The following is a 14,588-nucleotide window of genomic DNA, read 5'->3' on the forward strand; positions in this document are numbered from 1 at the left end:
TCCGTTTCCGGATTGCATATTGGTTGACTGGGTTAACCTGCATATCATTTCATGCAACATGTATACTGACTTAGTTGATGAGTGTGTGTGATACTTGTTAGTTCTATTTGAGGCATGTTAACTGTGATTTACTGTCGTTTATGTTCATTGAGAAATATGCAACCCTAGGATGTTATCCCTAGCTATAAGCCTAAGTGGCTATTTCCTTATCTGTATCTATCGGTGGCATTATTTATATAATTCTTTGGAGTTGACCCTCGCGTCTTCTGTGTGTGCTTTGGCGGACAAACGCCCATTGTCAGATGTCTTTGGCGGGCTAGTTCATGATGGTTCACCCTTCGAGGGGAACTAGGTTGGGATGCTGGAACATGAGCACGCAGCGGTAGCGAGAGGATGACGGATGGTGTACATAGACTAGGTCGTTCTGGATTTCGAATTCGGACGACGATCATGCTAGCATGTAGGTTTTAGTGCTGGTGTGAGCTCCTCAAGATGGGATTAGTGTAGGAGTAGAGTCTTAGCTCTGAACATCATTTGTTTCTTTTGGGACAGGGTAGTTTCCCACCTATAGCTTTTTGTGTGGTTTCTTTACAGGAATCACAGAGAGTTGGTTGGACTTAGGAGGTCTTGCTTCAGGCCGATGGGCCAGCTGATTCTCAGTTTTGAGGGATGGTGTTGCGGACACTTCACCTTTACTTTCAGTCTGTACATATTGCCTTCGGGCGCTACACTTTTCTTTCCGTCACTGGAGGTTACTCGTGACGAGGTTGTTACTTACAGCGGGGGCTGTATTATATATTGTACATTAGTTCTGTTGCTTGTCGCTTTTGGGTTTGATTTAATTCAGTCTTGTCTTAGTTATTATCGAAAAAAAAATATTCACGTTTTTCCGCATTAAGTTTACTTTTGGTTACTAAAGTGACGCCACCGAAATCGGGGTGTTACAGGAACAGAAATTTAAGGAGGATGAGGGTGATGATCCGAATTTGGATGGTATTCCTTTCAAGAAAATTTCTGCAAGTGACAATAAGATGCTAATGGCAGAGTTTAGTTCTGAAGAAATTAAGGATGCTGTTTGGGAGTGTGAAGGAAATAAAAGCCCCGGGCCCGATGGCTACAATTTTAGATTCCTCAAGGAGTTTTGGGAGATACTAAAGCATGATGTGAAGCTGATGTTTGATGATTTCTATCGATCAGGGAAATGGCCAAGAGGTATGAATAGCTCTTTTATTACTCTTATCCCAAAATGTGACTCCCCTCAAGGTTTGAATGACTTCAGGCCAATTTCACTGGTTGGGTGTATATATAAAATAATTACAAAAGTCCTAGCTGCTAGAATGAAGAAGGTTCTGCCCAAGGTAATTGATGAAAATCAGTTTGCTTTCCTTGGAGGGCGTGGGATGCTTGACAGTGTAGTTATAGCCAATGAGGTGTTGCATGAGGCAAAATATTCGAAGTCCCCATCTTTCATCTTCAAGGTGGACTTCGAAAAGGCTTACGATTCTGTCAAATGGAAACTCTTATTGTATATGCTCCGAAGGCTTAATTTTGGTGAGAGATGGATTAAATGGATTGAGGGTTGTCTAGATTCTTCCCAAGTTTCTGTTTTGGTGAATGGAAGCCCCACCGGCGAATTTAAAATGGAGAAACGAATTAGACAAGGGGACCCCATTGCCCTTTTTCCTTTTTTTAGTGGTGGCTGAGGGATTAAATGGGTTGCTCAAGCAGGCTATAGCAATAAGCAAATTCTTCCCTTTCAAGGTGGGTCATGGCGCGGGAGTAGATGTTGCCCTTCTTCAGTTTGCTGACGACGCTTTATTCATTGGGGAAGCCAGTATCCAAAATGTACTGACACTCAAATGTATACTGCGATGTTTTGAATTGGTCTCTGGGATGAAAGTTAACTTTCATAAGAGCAAGATAGCAGGTGTTTCTATTCCTGAGTCTGATACGAATAGGTTTGCAGCGCTGCTGAATTGCAAGACTATGTCGACTCCTTTCACCTTTCTGGGGTTGCCCGTGGTTGCCAACCCAAGAAGACTTGGCACCTGGGACCCTGTGGTATCTAAATTTAAACAGAAATTGTCTTCATGGAAAGGGAAACATCTCTCTTTTGGAGGTAGAATATGCTTATTAAAGAGTGTACTGACATCTCTCCCTCTATATTTTATCTCTTTTTTCAGGATGCCAAAAGGAGTTCTTAAAAAATGCCAACAAATCATGACGAGATTTCTTTGGGGTGGCTCTGAGGAGGAGAGAAAGGTTGCCTGGATTGCTTGGAACCAGGTTTGCAAGAGAAAGGAAGAAGGTGGATTAGGGGTGAGGGACCTTGAGAAATTTAACATTGCACTACTGGGGAAATGGAGGTGGCGAATTCTCTTTGAACGTGACAAAGTATGGTGCAAGGTTCTGTATGCCAAATATGGTAATAATCGAAATGCTAAGCACTCTGCCTGGTGGAAAGATCTAATTAAATCCTGTGTTGGAGCTGAGTCTGGCATGTGGTTTGAGGAAGGGATTTCTAGAAGAACTGGAGAGGGAGATAATACATACTTCTGGAGTGAGGATTGGCATGGGAAAGGTAAATTTGTGGAGACATTCCATGATTTATACTTGATTTCTGATCAGCAGGATAAAAATCTAAAGGATATGGGAGCTTGGATTAATGATAATTGGACTTGGGACCTACGTTGGAGGGAAGAGGTTGTGGGAGAGAATGTGTTGAAACTGGGGATGCTAAAACAAATTATTTCCTCAATTAGGCTAACCAGAGGGAGGAAAGACACATGGATTTGGGCTAAAGAAGGAACTGGCTGCTACTCTGTAAGGTCAGCCTATGAACTACTTATGGGTGTGGATGCTACATCAGAGGTGCCTGCATTCAAGTGCATTTGGAAGGCTTGTGCCCCATCAAATGCAGTGGCACTTGGCTGGAGGGTACTACATAACCGAATTCAAACAAAGGTAAACTTGTTCCGTAGGAATTTAAATCTCACTAATACCACTTGTCCGTTGTGTGACTCTGACGAAGAAACCACAGCTCATCTGATTTTTAATTGCAATTTTGCTTGGAGGATCTGGGCGTTGATGCTAAAGAAGGTGGGGATATATTTTGTAGTCTCTGAAGCTCCTTGTGATCAGCTTATTCAATTCTACAACTGTACATCTGGAAACACAAAGTCCAAATGCGGCCTTCTCTCAATCTGGCTTGCAATTGTTTGGCACATTTGGATTGCTAGGAATGTTAAAATCTTTAAGGAGGAGAGCTCTACATGTGAGGAAATTTTCGACCAAGCAAGAGTGAAGGCGTGGTACTGGCTGAGAGCCAGAAACAGAAGCTTTCAACATTCTTTATGGGAATGGTTTAATGAACCCTTGGCATGTCTCGAAGATATGTAAAATAGGTGCTTTAAGTCAATATGGTGAAGGATTTTGATTTTCCATTCTGTCAGCATTGGTGGTAGCAGGGTTTGTGGCTAGCTTGGTTTTTTGTTGCTCTGAAGGCTTGAGGAGGTGAAAGGATTTTGTAAATTTGTACCCTGGGTCTGTGCCTTATGGAGATTTCGTAGAAGGTGTGGTAACATTGCTGGAGGTGCTTATTTGTGATATTGTTGGAATTAAAGCAAAGTGCTTTAACAGTAGGAGGATGCAGAAAATTGATCTATCTCTTTGGGCCTTGTTTGCTTCTCAGCTAGTGGGATCTATTTGCAAGATTGACATTGCTGCTCAAATAGTTCCACAGCATGATTTCGTTGGTTGGTACACTAGCTTCTGGTGGCATGGCATTTAGGGTGGGTTATTAGACTTTTTGTAAACCCCCTTGAAAATTTCATTTTGACTTTGCAAATTGGGTACTCTTTTTCCTTTTTAGGTTTTCCCATGGGGGTTTTATCCTAGGAAGGTTTTAATGAGGTCTGTTTTGTTAAGTCTATTTTCAAGGGGGTATTAGGTGGGGTAGCTTCGGCATTGGTAGGATTTTACTTTCGCTCTTGTTCATTAGTTTTCTTTTCTTCTCTCTTCTTCTTATCATCTCTTGTATTGGGTTGAAGTACCCCTTGTACTTCTATTCAATATATGTCTAATTGCCTATAAAAAAAAATAACATTGTGAGACCCACTTAAAACACTTGGCATTCCATGACTTACTCTCACCAAACCCCCTTTATTAGATGACAAGTGTCAACCTCTCCTTCATTCAGACCACCTCATTGAAGCCCATTTTTCTTGGACTTTTGTTTTGAGGTCCATCATTGACAACTCATTTAATGATCATTATAAATTTCATTAATAATAGATTTTTAAAATCAAATCTCCCTTATGAATTAACCCTTTCTAAATTAAAGCAAGAATGCAAGATAGGCCAGAAATTTATAGTTTCGTTTTTTTTTCTCCCTTATGAATTAGTTTGCCTTTACTTTTTTCTACAAAGGTTTACCAATGAAAATCATTTATTTGACCTCTCTGTTTTTTCCGTTCAAAAAATTAAATATTAACCGTATTTAAATCATATTAATCCGGCACAGCCTAAGAGATGTAGTATCATAATTTTGTTTGACAGCTACTATACCATAATTACATACCATATCTATTTTCTAATTTTTATACAAATATTTTTCTTCTTATACTCAAATTCACCTATAATTAGTTTTCCCAATAAAAAAAACAAAGATTCACCTACAAATCTCACTATTATTTGTTTCAGGTTAAAAAAAATAAAAAAAATCTACATCGGAGCTTCATTAAGGAAAATCAATGTGTCAAGTTTTTTTAAAAAAAGTTTTATACCTGAGTATCACATTAAAAATACTACCATTTTTTAAAAATATTCCAAATTTGACATTGTCAAAATTTGGTGAGTCTGATTAGAAGGAAAAATTAAGGTTGAGTAAATGCATTTTCTTTCTCAAACGGAAAAAAATAAAAAATCAATATTTCTCATTTAATTTAATTTTCTTATTTAATTTATTTGTCTTATTTCATTTAATTTTGTTATTTGAGTTAATAGTGTATATTTTAACCCAACCCTCAATATTTTTTTTTTAAAAATTATGTGAAATATTGAGTGTATATATCTAATCATTATTAAATTATTCCCAAATTAATCATTGCATGAACTGATAAATGCTATTAATTTTCAGTTTTAATTTCGTTAAAAAATATATAGTGATATTCCATACATTTTTAAATGAAGTTATGAGCATTAATTATTTATTATGAGTAGCATCATTCTCTCCATTATCAAATATTTTTCAAACTTATAGATCAAAGAAAGCATTAAATGACTTTAAAAATAAATTAATACTAGAAGATTCATCTATATACTTTAGAAAAGAGGAAGGTTGTGAGCCCCACCTCCATGGTTTGGCACTCCAAGAATGACTCTCGCCCACCCCCTCTTTGCATGACAAGGGTCACCTTCTGATTGTTTTGGACCAAAATAGTAGAAGCCCATTTTAATTTCAGTTTTTTTATGGAGGCCCATTATTCAAAGTCATTTAATGATGATTTTGTTTTTATTTTTTTATAACCCCTAATTAATTGTTAACATAAAAGTTGTATACATATACCATTATACCATTTATTATCATTTTTCAAAAAAAATCGAATTTTTGGTAGGCATGAAAAAGGTAATTTAGTAAGGTGAAAACATTCTCAAATTCAACGTTCAGGCTGCAGAAACTTTTTTGTTTGAATCTGAATCTTCAAACTATTTTTAAAACGAATATTCACAGCCTTGAATTTGACATTCAGCACCTGCACTGAATGAAGAATTAATGGTGTTAATTATGTTAAGGAAATGAAGTCAAGAATTAAAAGGGTGTTAATTCTGCTGAGCAAGTCACGGGTTAATTTCTTTCAAGCATTCACACCATGTTAATGTTGCTTTACAAGTCAAACCTTAAAAACTTAATTTTGAGAACCATATTAATGACCCGTTCTTGAAAGAAATACACACTGCTTTTTTTTTGGTGCGAAAATAAAGAAATTAATTCTTGAAAGAAATTAATATGACTTGCAATAAAAGTCAAACCTTAAATACTGTAATAACACCATGTTAATCTTAATTCCTATTTTCCTTTAATTGCTCATCAGCATGAGTAATTCACGTGTAACACATGGTATTTGGTCCATAATAATTAATTTCAATAGTGAAAATTGACCTAGAAAAAAAAAATTACCTCCTTGCAATCAGATTTGTATTATCGTCCAACCTTTTTTTTTCTTTCCTTTTTTAACATTCATTGACCAGTAACCCTAATTCTCAAATTCATATATAAATCATCTCATGCTATTCTTTAACTTCATCATCCCTTCCCACCAACTATTAGCTTTGAAATATACTTTGTTCTAATGGCTATCGACGATCTCGCCACCATCGATGCCTCAAAGGAGAACTGGTCTGTTGTTGCAAAGGTGAACCAGTTGTGGCTTAGTCCGAGCTTATATGGCTCCAAGCTTCCATTTTCCATGTGTACTAGCATTGGGCTTACAACCTTTGTAATTTAGTGGGATGTCGAAGCAGGTAGAGAGTGAGACTTCAATTCTTTCTACTTTTTCTGGCAAAGGATTAGTTGTTTTCTCCTTCGCCCTCATTCTGATTATCATCTTCGCCCTTGTCATCATTTTCTTCTTCTTCTTCTTCTCTTTCTCCTTCTTCTTCTTCTTCAAAGTTGGGTATGATCAATTTTCCATCAATGATCCTGGCATAGGGATCAATGCCTTCAGTCTTAAGGGGTAGGTTGGGATTGAGGAATAAAATTTGTTTTTTGGCTTTGTCAAAGCCGGCTTCAAGTTGTGACAGAATGGAGAATTTCAGGGAGGCAACATCCGCAGAGAGGTCGGCAACCGACTTCTTCAGATTCTCATTTTCGGAGGCTAAAAGGCTCGCCTCCTCTTTCAGTTTTTGGGCTTCTTCTTCCTTCGCCTTCATCAAGGCTTGGTTCTCTTCGAATGTTTTCTTCAATTTTTCAAGTTCTAAAGCCAGGTGCTTGGCTTTCTTCTCATTAGCTTTGTTAGACTTTTCCATCAACTTCATCGCCGATTTTAGTTTGGTGTTCTCTTTCTCCCGATCTTCAAGTTTTTTGGCGGAAGGGAGTTCGTCAAAGCCGTTTGATTCAATCTCTATCATTTTGGAAATCGCAGCGATTTCCAAACTCTTGGTCATGACAGCTTGACATGCCTCTTGAAGGCCAATTTTTCTTATCTTCTCTCTGTCCGCCACAAACACAAGATTTGTGTCTACCAAGGAGTTGAAGTTAATCCTGGAGTCCCAAAGCGATGTGACTTCCTCTAAAGTCATGTCTTCGAATTCTTTAAGTTCATATTTCCAAGAAGGGGGTGGGGCGCTGGAAGACCCATGTTGATTTCCCCCCTTCGCCATAAATGCAGTGCCCATTGTAGATTGAATAACAATTTTTTCTGCAGGCTTCTCAATGCTCTGCTTCATTCTCTTTCTCATTGGGGGAGGGTTGTTTTCGGTTTCAGAGTGGCTTCCTTCAGGTTCAGTCAAGGTTTTGGTGGGCGTAGCTTTGTTCTTCAATGCCTGCTGTTCCCGGCGAAAGCGGAGGATATCATCTTCAGAGAGGCGAGACATCTTGGCTGAAAGATCACAGAATACAAATCAATGTTAGAATTTTCTTTTGAAGAAAAGTTATGAGTTGAGGGAGGACAATTCGTGATTCTTACCAACAAATTGTGCCAGTTTCTTTCTTGAAATGCAAGGTAAAAATCAGAGAGATTTAAGTGGATATTTGACAGAAAATCAACTTCGAATTTCTCATCGGCTGTTAATGAGGATTCGACCACTTTGTAAATAAGTTCGGGCTTATCAGTCCAATAGAAGGGAAAACGTGGGGTGCGATCGTCAAAATAGAAAATATCCTTGCAGTGCTCTGTTTCTTTCAATCTGAAAAATTCCTTTCCAGTGTTTGTAATTGCTCCTAAACAGAGTGAACAATCCACTTCCCCTAGCGGAAGAAAGGGAGATATATTCACCTTTCACTTTCATCCTGGAGGTTTCAACAAAGGAGAAAAACTTTTTGCAAGTTGGTACTATGTCTAGGCAGATGCACAATAACTCGAACGCCCTAAGGTAAGCCCAGCCGTTGGCAGAGAGTTCGGTTGGGGCGATGTTCATTAGAGATAGGCTAGAGCAGGTGAAGTCAGACAGGGGGAGTTTGTATTCTAGGTCAAAAAACAAGGTTTTGAAGAAATAAGTGTGATTTTTTCCATTGTTATCGGGTTTTCCGAAACAACAGGGCTTGTCTGGGGCACATGCAATTGTGTCTAAGTAAGTATCATCGCCATCAGCCCTAAAGGTGTACTCTGTTAGCAAATCCATCACCTTGGGGGTGGTGCAATAATCGCTGTATCTAGTAGCGATTTTCCGAGAGATCCAGAGAGAATCAGCAGCAGTCTATGAGGCACGGACACTGATACGGATACGGATACGATACGAACACGAATACGGCGATACGGCTAAAATAAAAAAAGTAGGATACGGGGATACGACATATATATATATATATATATATATATATAAACTCATAAAATAAAGAGAGCATGTCATATAATATATTATCAAAAGTAGGATACGGGAATACATTTTTTTTTCTAATAGTATAAGTGTCTTTTTTAAAAAAATATTGGAACATAAAATATGATTACATATAGCCACACTTTTTAAAATATATATATTAACTAAATATTATAGTTATTTTTTCTAAAAATATAAACAAGTTTAAAATATTTACCCGGTCATTGTTTTTTTGTTTACCCAATTTGAAAATGTTTTAAAAGAAACATCAGTCCACTTTAAAGTTGACGAGCCCAACTCTTTTTTTAGGAAAGCCCAAATACCAAACCCTAGTATCCTTTCTTTTACCTTCTGCCTCTCTACTGTTCATCCTCCACAGCCGTCAACTACAACTACCAGGTATACAGCGTAATTGCCTCTCTTTTTTTCTCCCTCTCCCACTCTCTTCTTTCTCCCTCCCCTGCTCCGCCACTGACGAGACGCGTATCCGCCGCTCCCCACCGTGTCCGATACGGCGCGCGCGACGTATCCATTATCGCCACCGTATCCGGAGCTGCCCTCACGTATCCGACACATTTCCCCGGCGTGTCGCACGCGTTCCCGTATTCGGGGCGTGTCGACACGCCGATACGGTGTTCTCAGGCCGTATCCGTGCTTCCCAAGGCAGCAGTAGGGTTCTTACGATTCCTAGGTGCTTTACGAGGATTTTTAGCAACCATTTTGACGGAAACCTTCCTGAAATTAAAAGGAAATGGGAACTATGAGGGTAGTGATTAGTGTGAGAAGCTTTTTTGGGTCATGAATTTTGGGGTGTGCTAAGTAGATCGACAGTCGGTTCTGGGTAAATCTTGGGTAATAAAGAGTTCAGTTCGATATTAAGATTTTGATTTGTAAAAAGGAATATGAACGAGGAAGAGATAGAGAAATTACCAGGAGTGTAAGTGCAAAGTTTTGGAGATGGAGAATGCGTTGCTTGTAAATCCCAGAAATGCTTCAAGTGTCGAGCGCCAGCACAGGTTGTGTTTCAAGTTTTAGAGAGGATTTTTGAAAAGTTTGGAAGTACTGAGAAGGAGTATGGGTGGTGTTTTTATAGGCGATGAGAGGAAGATGAAGAGGTAGAAATTAGGAATAAACGTGTGCTTCCACGCGTCGATTAGAGTTGTAAGCTTGGAAACGTGTCCTTTCGAGGGCCGGAAATTTGTTCTTCTTGAAACGTTTTTGGGGGGAACGGTCGTGTCTGTAGTTTTTGAATTGAATTCTTCGTATCTAGCGTGTGATGGAATTAAGTCAGTGGGTTTTAAATGCTGAGTGGAAGCAAGCATTGGGAATGGTCAGGCTTTGCTTCACCATGTGATAAAGTTGGTAGTTTCGAGTTTCAAAATATTTGCATATCTTGTTTATGACTGTGACAGGGACGTGACATTGAAATGACAAATAAAGATTTTGGCCAAGATTCTGCAAATGGAGGCAAGTGAAATAGTTTCATCCTATTTACATAGGCGAAGCTATGAAGTTATTGGCGAAGTTATTTCTCTGGTTATTTATTATAAGAATTAATGTAATGGTAGTGTAATCACTATGTTGAAGCCTGTGAGCTCATTTCAGATTTAGTGTTGTTACTTTTATGCTTTACAGGGCGAAGGAGTTATGATGTGGGCTCTGTTAAAAGACACACTACATCTTAAAAGGATTTTAAGATTAGGTGTCTTGTGGGCTTGTTTACTAGCATTGGGCTTACAGCCTTTGTAATTTAGTGGGCTCACCAACTTTGTAATATTGGGCCAGGCGACCCATGACTCGCACGGGTCAAAACCAGCATATAAATAAAGGACACCGCCCAAGCGGTGGGGGATCCAACACTTTTTTACTCATTTCTTACTTTGTCTTATTTTGTTACTGTCTTCTAATTGCTTAGCCCTGACCGGAAAGTTCTAGACCGGAACACCATGGACATGATTCTTATGGATGACAAGGTGTTCCGTGCTAGAACATACAATGGGAAGGTAGTACCCAAAATGTGAGGAAAGTGATATGAATGCTTAGAGAGAGAAACTCTAACCGCTTAGAGAGAGAACATGTAACTGAATTTCAATGCTATTATTTCTCAAATGAGCTAAAAGTCCCTTACAATTGGTATTCCCCTCCTATTTATAGAGGTGGAGTTGGGCTTTGGCGCCCTTAATCTATCTAAATGGGCCAGTTAGGCCTCGGGAAGGGAGGCCCAAGGTCCTGATGCGTCCCACGCCTAAGGTTGAGTCTCCTGGGCGAGGGACCCTGAGGTCTCGCCTAGTCCACAAGTCCACAAGACACTGAGCTCGAAGCATGAGAGCTAAGTGTGTCTTTAAGTAAGAACTAAGATGACAGCCCTAAGAAATCTAACTGAAACTTAGAACTTAAGATTCAGAAATGAGGAACAACGGCCAACATGGCCTAATAAACGAAGCTTTTACAATCAACACTTTGGACTTCCAGCTGCTTCCTCTTCTTCCGGGCGAACCAAGTCCACAGGCAGGCTCGCGACGATAGCATCTAGTCCGCCCGCTTCATCATAGTTATGCATGTGCCCTAAATCGTGACGTTTTGTCACGTGTTGCGTCCTTTCCACGCGTCACACCTTGAGGCGATGTTTGGATCCATAAATCCACAGAATCTCAACCGCCACCTTTGAAATGTCTTTTCGAATCATGTCAACACCTTGTCAATTTTAAATTTGAACCAACCAGCTTCAACCGCCACAGCTTTCCACTTAATGCGCTGCCCCTGCTCTCCGGAATCCACGTCACACCTTTTGTGTGATGGCCCCACCTTTACCATGATGATTTACCATGATGAGGCACGACTTTCCAACCTTTATCACACCCAACCCTTGAGTTCTTTTCCCTCACATCATTCATCATCTTCTATTAACTGCTCCCATATTCGCTCCCGACTCTCGCTCCGGTCTCCTTTGCTAATCTCACGAATCCCCACTCCGGCTCTCGCTCTTCTTCTCACAGTTCCCTTCCTGGTTAGTTTTCATCCCTTCCTTCTCCCCTTTCTGTCTTTTCTTTCTTTGATGTCTTTAACAGGGATCTTGTCCTCCATTGAGGAGATCAAAGCCCATCGCTTGGCGACCTTCGCCCCTCTGCCCTCCCCTATTTCAGAAGCCCCTGATCAAGGAGTTCTTGATCAACCATCGAAACTGTTAACTAGCAAATCCGTCTCTGACCTTGCTCGTAAGGTCGGTGGGCTCTGCCATTCTTTGTTATTAGAGGGCCTTCTCCGAACCACTGGACGTCGGGGACGGGACCGCCCCTGGCAGCATCGTGGGCTTAACGACCCCAAATATTCCCATTTTTCCTTTGCTTATGAATACCTATTTCTTGACCCGAGCATTAAACTTCCCTTCTCCTCCTTTCTTACTCAAATGTTGTGCGATATCTATTTTTCTCCTTGTCAACTCCATCCCCGCTCCTGGGCCTATCTGCGGTGTTTTGAGATTCTTTGCCATAGCGTTGACGTAGCGCCCTCTGCTACCCTTTTTTCCTTCTTTTTTGAAGTAGATTCTCGAACTCGAGGGTCTCGCGGCTGGGTTGCCCTGGCCCCTCGGCCAGGCCGAGAACGATTTGCTCCTTATCAAGTGGGGCCGTAATCTTATTTGGCTCGCCGGTATTTCCGGGTTCTTATTCATCCTGCGTATCCTTCCACGTTTACTCAGGAAGGGGGAGAAGCCTTCTTTCCGCTTTACTGGACGCTGTCCCCCAGATCCTTATCCGACTTCCCAAAAATATCTTTCTCCTCCAGAGAAAGCTTCGCCGTTGAGGTCTTATCTCGACTCCCACTTTTTAGTTGTATTGAACTGCTTGGTGTCTCCCCAGGATCCAAACTGCTTCCCCGACTAGGTCCTTTTTCTTACTCCTTCGTCGCACCCCCTTTTTTATATGATCTTCATCTCTAACGACTGCTCTCTCTTTTTCTTTTCAGGAAAAATGAATTTCTCTTCCGACGAACTGCTGAAGGCTTTCCTCTCCAGGGGCGTTAAAACTCCTCCCTTCGCTCATACTGGGGAGAAGAGACAAAGCTCGCCGTTGGACGACGGTGTTTCCAAGAAGAAAAAATTGGACGAGCTGAAAACACTTTTCGTCTCTTCAACCGTCCCTGGCGAGGGGGGCACTGCCTCTGGCTCTCCCGCCTCGGTTGGTGCGGGTGATTCTTCTAAACCTGTTCATCAGGTCGAGGCGAGCATTTCCCAGGCTGAGGGCCTTTCTCGCCCCCCAGTGTCACCAATGGACTAGTCCTCGCCAACTGCCGTTCATTCCCCAACTTCTGCCTCTGACTTGCCAGCTCCTGCTTCTCCCAAGGCTGTTGGTGAGGAAAAAGACACCTCTCTGAATCGTCCATAGAACCCCTCTGGTGAATCAAGCTTCGATCCTTTCTCCTTCCTGCTTTCTCACCCCTTCCTCGAGAAACTAAGGGAAACTCCCAACCGAAACCCGCAAGACGTTGCTCAAGAAGCTGTGTCAAACCTCCTCCGAGCTGGCTCCCTGTTCGCTCAAGTGGCTTGGGAGGCACGTCCCCTTACCGGAATTGCTGGACTCCGGCAGGAGGTGGAGAAACTACGCTCGTCCAACCTTCAATTCAATGAAACTTGCTCCAAGCTGTCCAAACAATTGGCCTCTGAAACGGAGAAGACAGCGACGATGCAGAAGAAACTCGATGAGGTGAAGCTTGCGCAAGCTGCGGCTGACAAGAAAGAGGAACAACTTGAAAACCAAATTGAAGAGCTCCGCAAAACTCTTGGTACCCAGGAGGCTACCCTTACTTCTCTGAAGGAAGACCTTTTGACCAAGAATGAGGAAATCGCCAAGTTACGCAAAGACTTGGCGGACAGGGGTAAAGCTCTTGTCGACGCTCGCTCTGATTTGGAGTCGAAACGCAAACTCTTGGCCGAACAAGACGCCCAGGCCCTCGCCTTGGAGGAGAAGATAAGGGGCGCAGCTGCTCACGCGGTGGCCAATGAGCGTATCCGTGGCTTTCTGATCGCCAAGGCTCAAGTCAAACACCTTCATCCCAACATCAACATGGGTCCCTTGGGAGTTTTTAAGAAGATTACACCCGCCGGGCTGGAAGGTGCTAAAGATCCACCGGGAGTCACTAACGTTGACCTTGGAGACGCTGTGGAGCAAAAATAAAGAGACAGATAAAACAATGTTTACTTCTTATTTTAATATTGGATTATTGTAATGTTAGTACTCTTTTTCTTTACTCATCGTATTTTAGTTTAAGACAGCTATTTTAGTTTTCACTATATTATTTCTCTCGCGCATTTTAGTGCTTTTCGATTTCCTCTCTCGCATCCTCCATAGTTTCTTTATTTTTGAATTACGTCTAACGACATTGATGGTGTGCTGGGTTCAACTAGGACTCGTTGCTCAGTTTTTGAACCGAGGCTTTCATTCACACACATATTTCCCGTAAGATCAGGTGTGGCCCCGCCAGCTGTAACACCCCGATTTTCGGGTGTCACTTTAGTAACTCAAAAATAAAATAAAGCGGAAAAGCAGGTATTTTTTTTGTTTTCTTTTTTTTTTAAATAAAAAGACTTGTCGAAATAAAGACTCAACTCATTCGCGATTAACAGCGACTAATATACAATAAAAGCACAGCCCTCGCTACAACCTAAATCATCGTCACGAGTGTCCTCAAGTGACGGAAAGTAACATCAAGTAACTAAAAGTATTGCCCAATGGCAAACAAGTGCGACCCATAGCCAGAGTCATAAGTTTTATAAATACAGCCCTCCAAGAAAGTAAGTCAGCCCAAAACGACCTCCAAAGGACCTCCTACGTCCGACAAACTCCCTGTGATCCTCATGGAAGAGAACCACACAAAAAGCTAATTGTCGGAGACCTACCCTGCCCCAAAATAAGAAATGAAAATCAGAGCTATGATAACGAAACCCGATATACTACACTCCTAACATCGACCCTCATCCGATCCTGCATGAAGTTCGGGTCCACGTCGAAGGCTCAGTAGTAGTCATTTCGCTCCGGGTCCTCCCCGAACGACGAACC

The sequence above is a fragment of the Lotus japonicus genome, chromosome 1, assembly GCF_012489685.1.
Source record: "Lotus japonicus ecotype B-129 chromosome 1, LjGifu_v1.2".
Classification (NCBI taxonomy): domain Eukaryota; kingdom Viridiplantae; phylum Streptophyta; class Magnoliopsida; order Fabales; family Fabaceae; genus Lotus; species Lotus japonicus.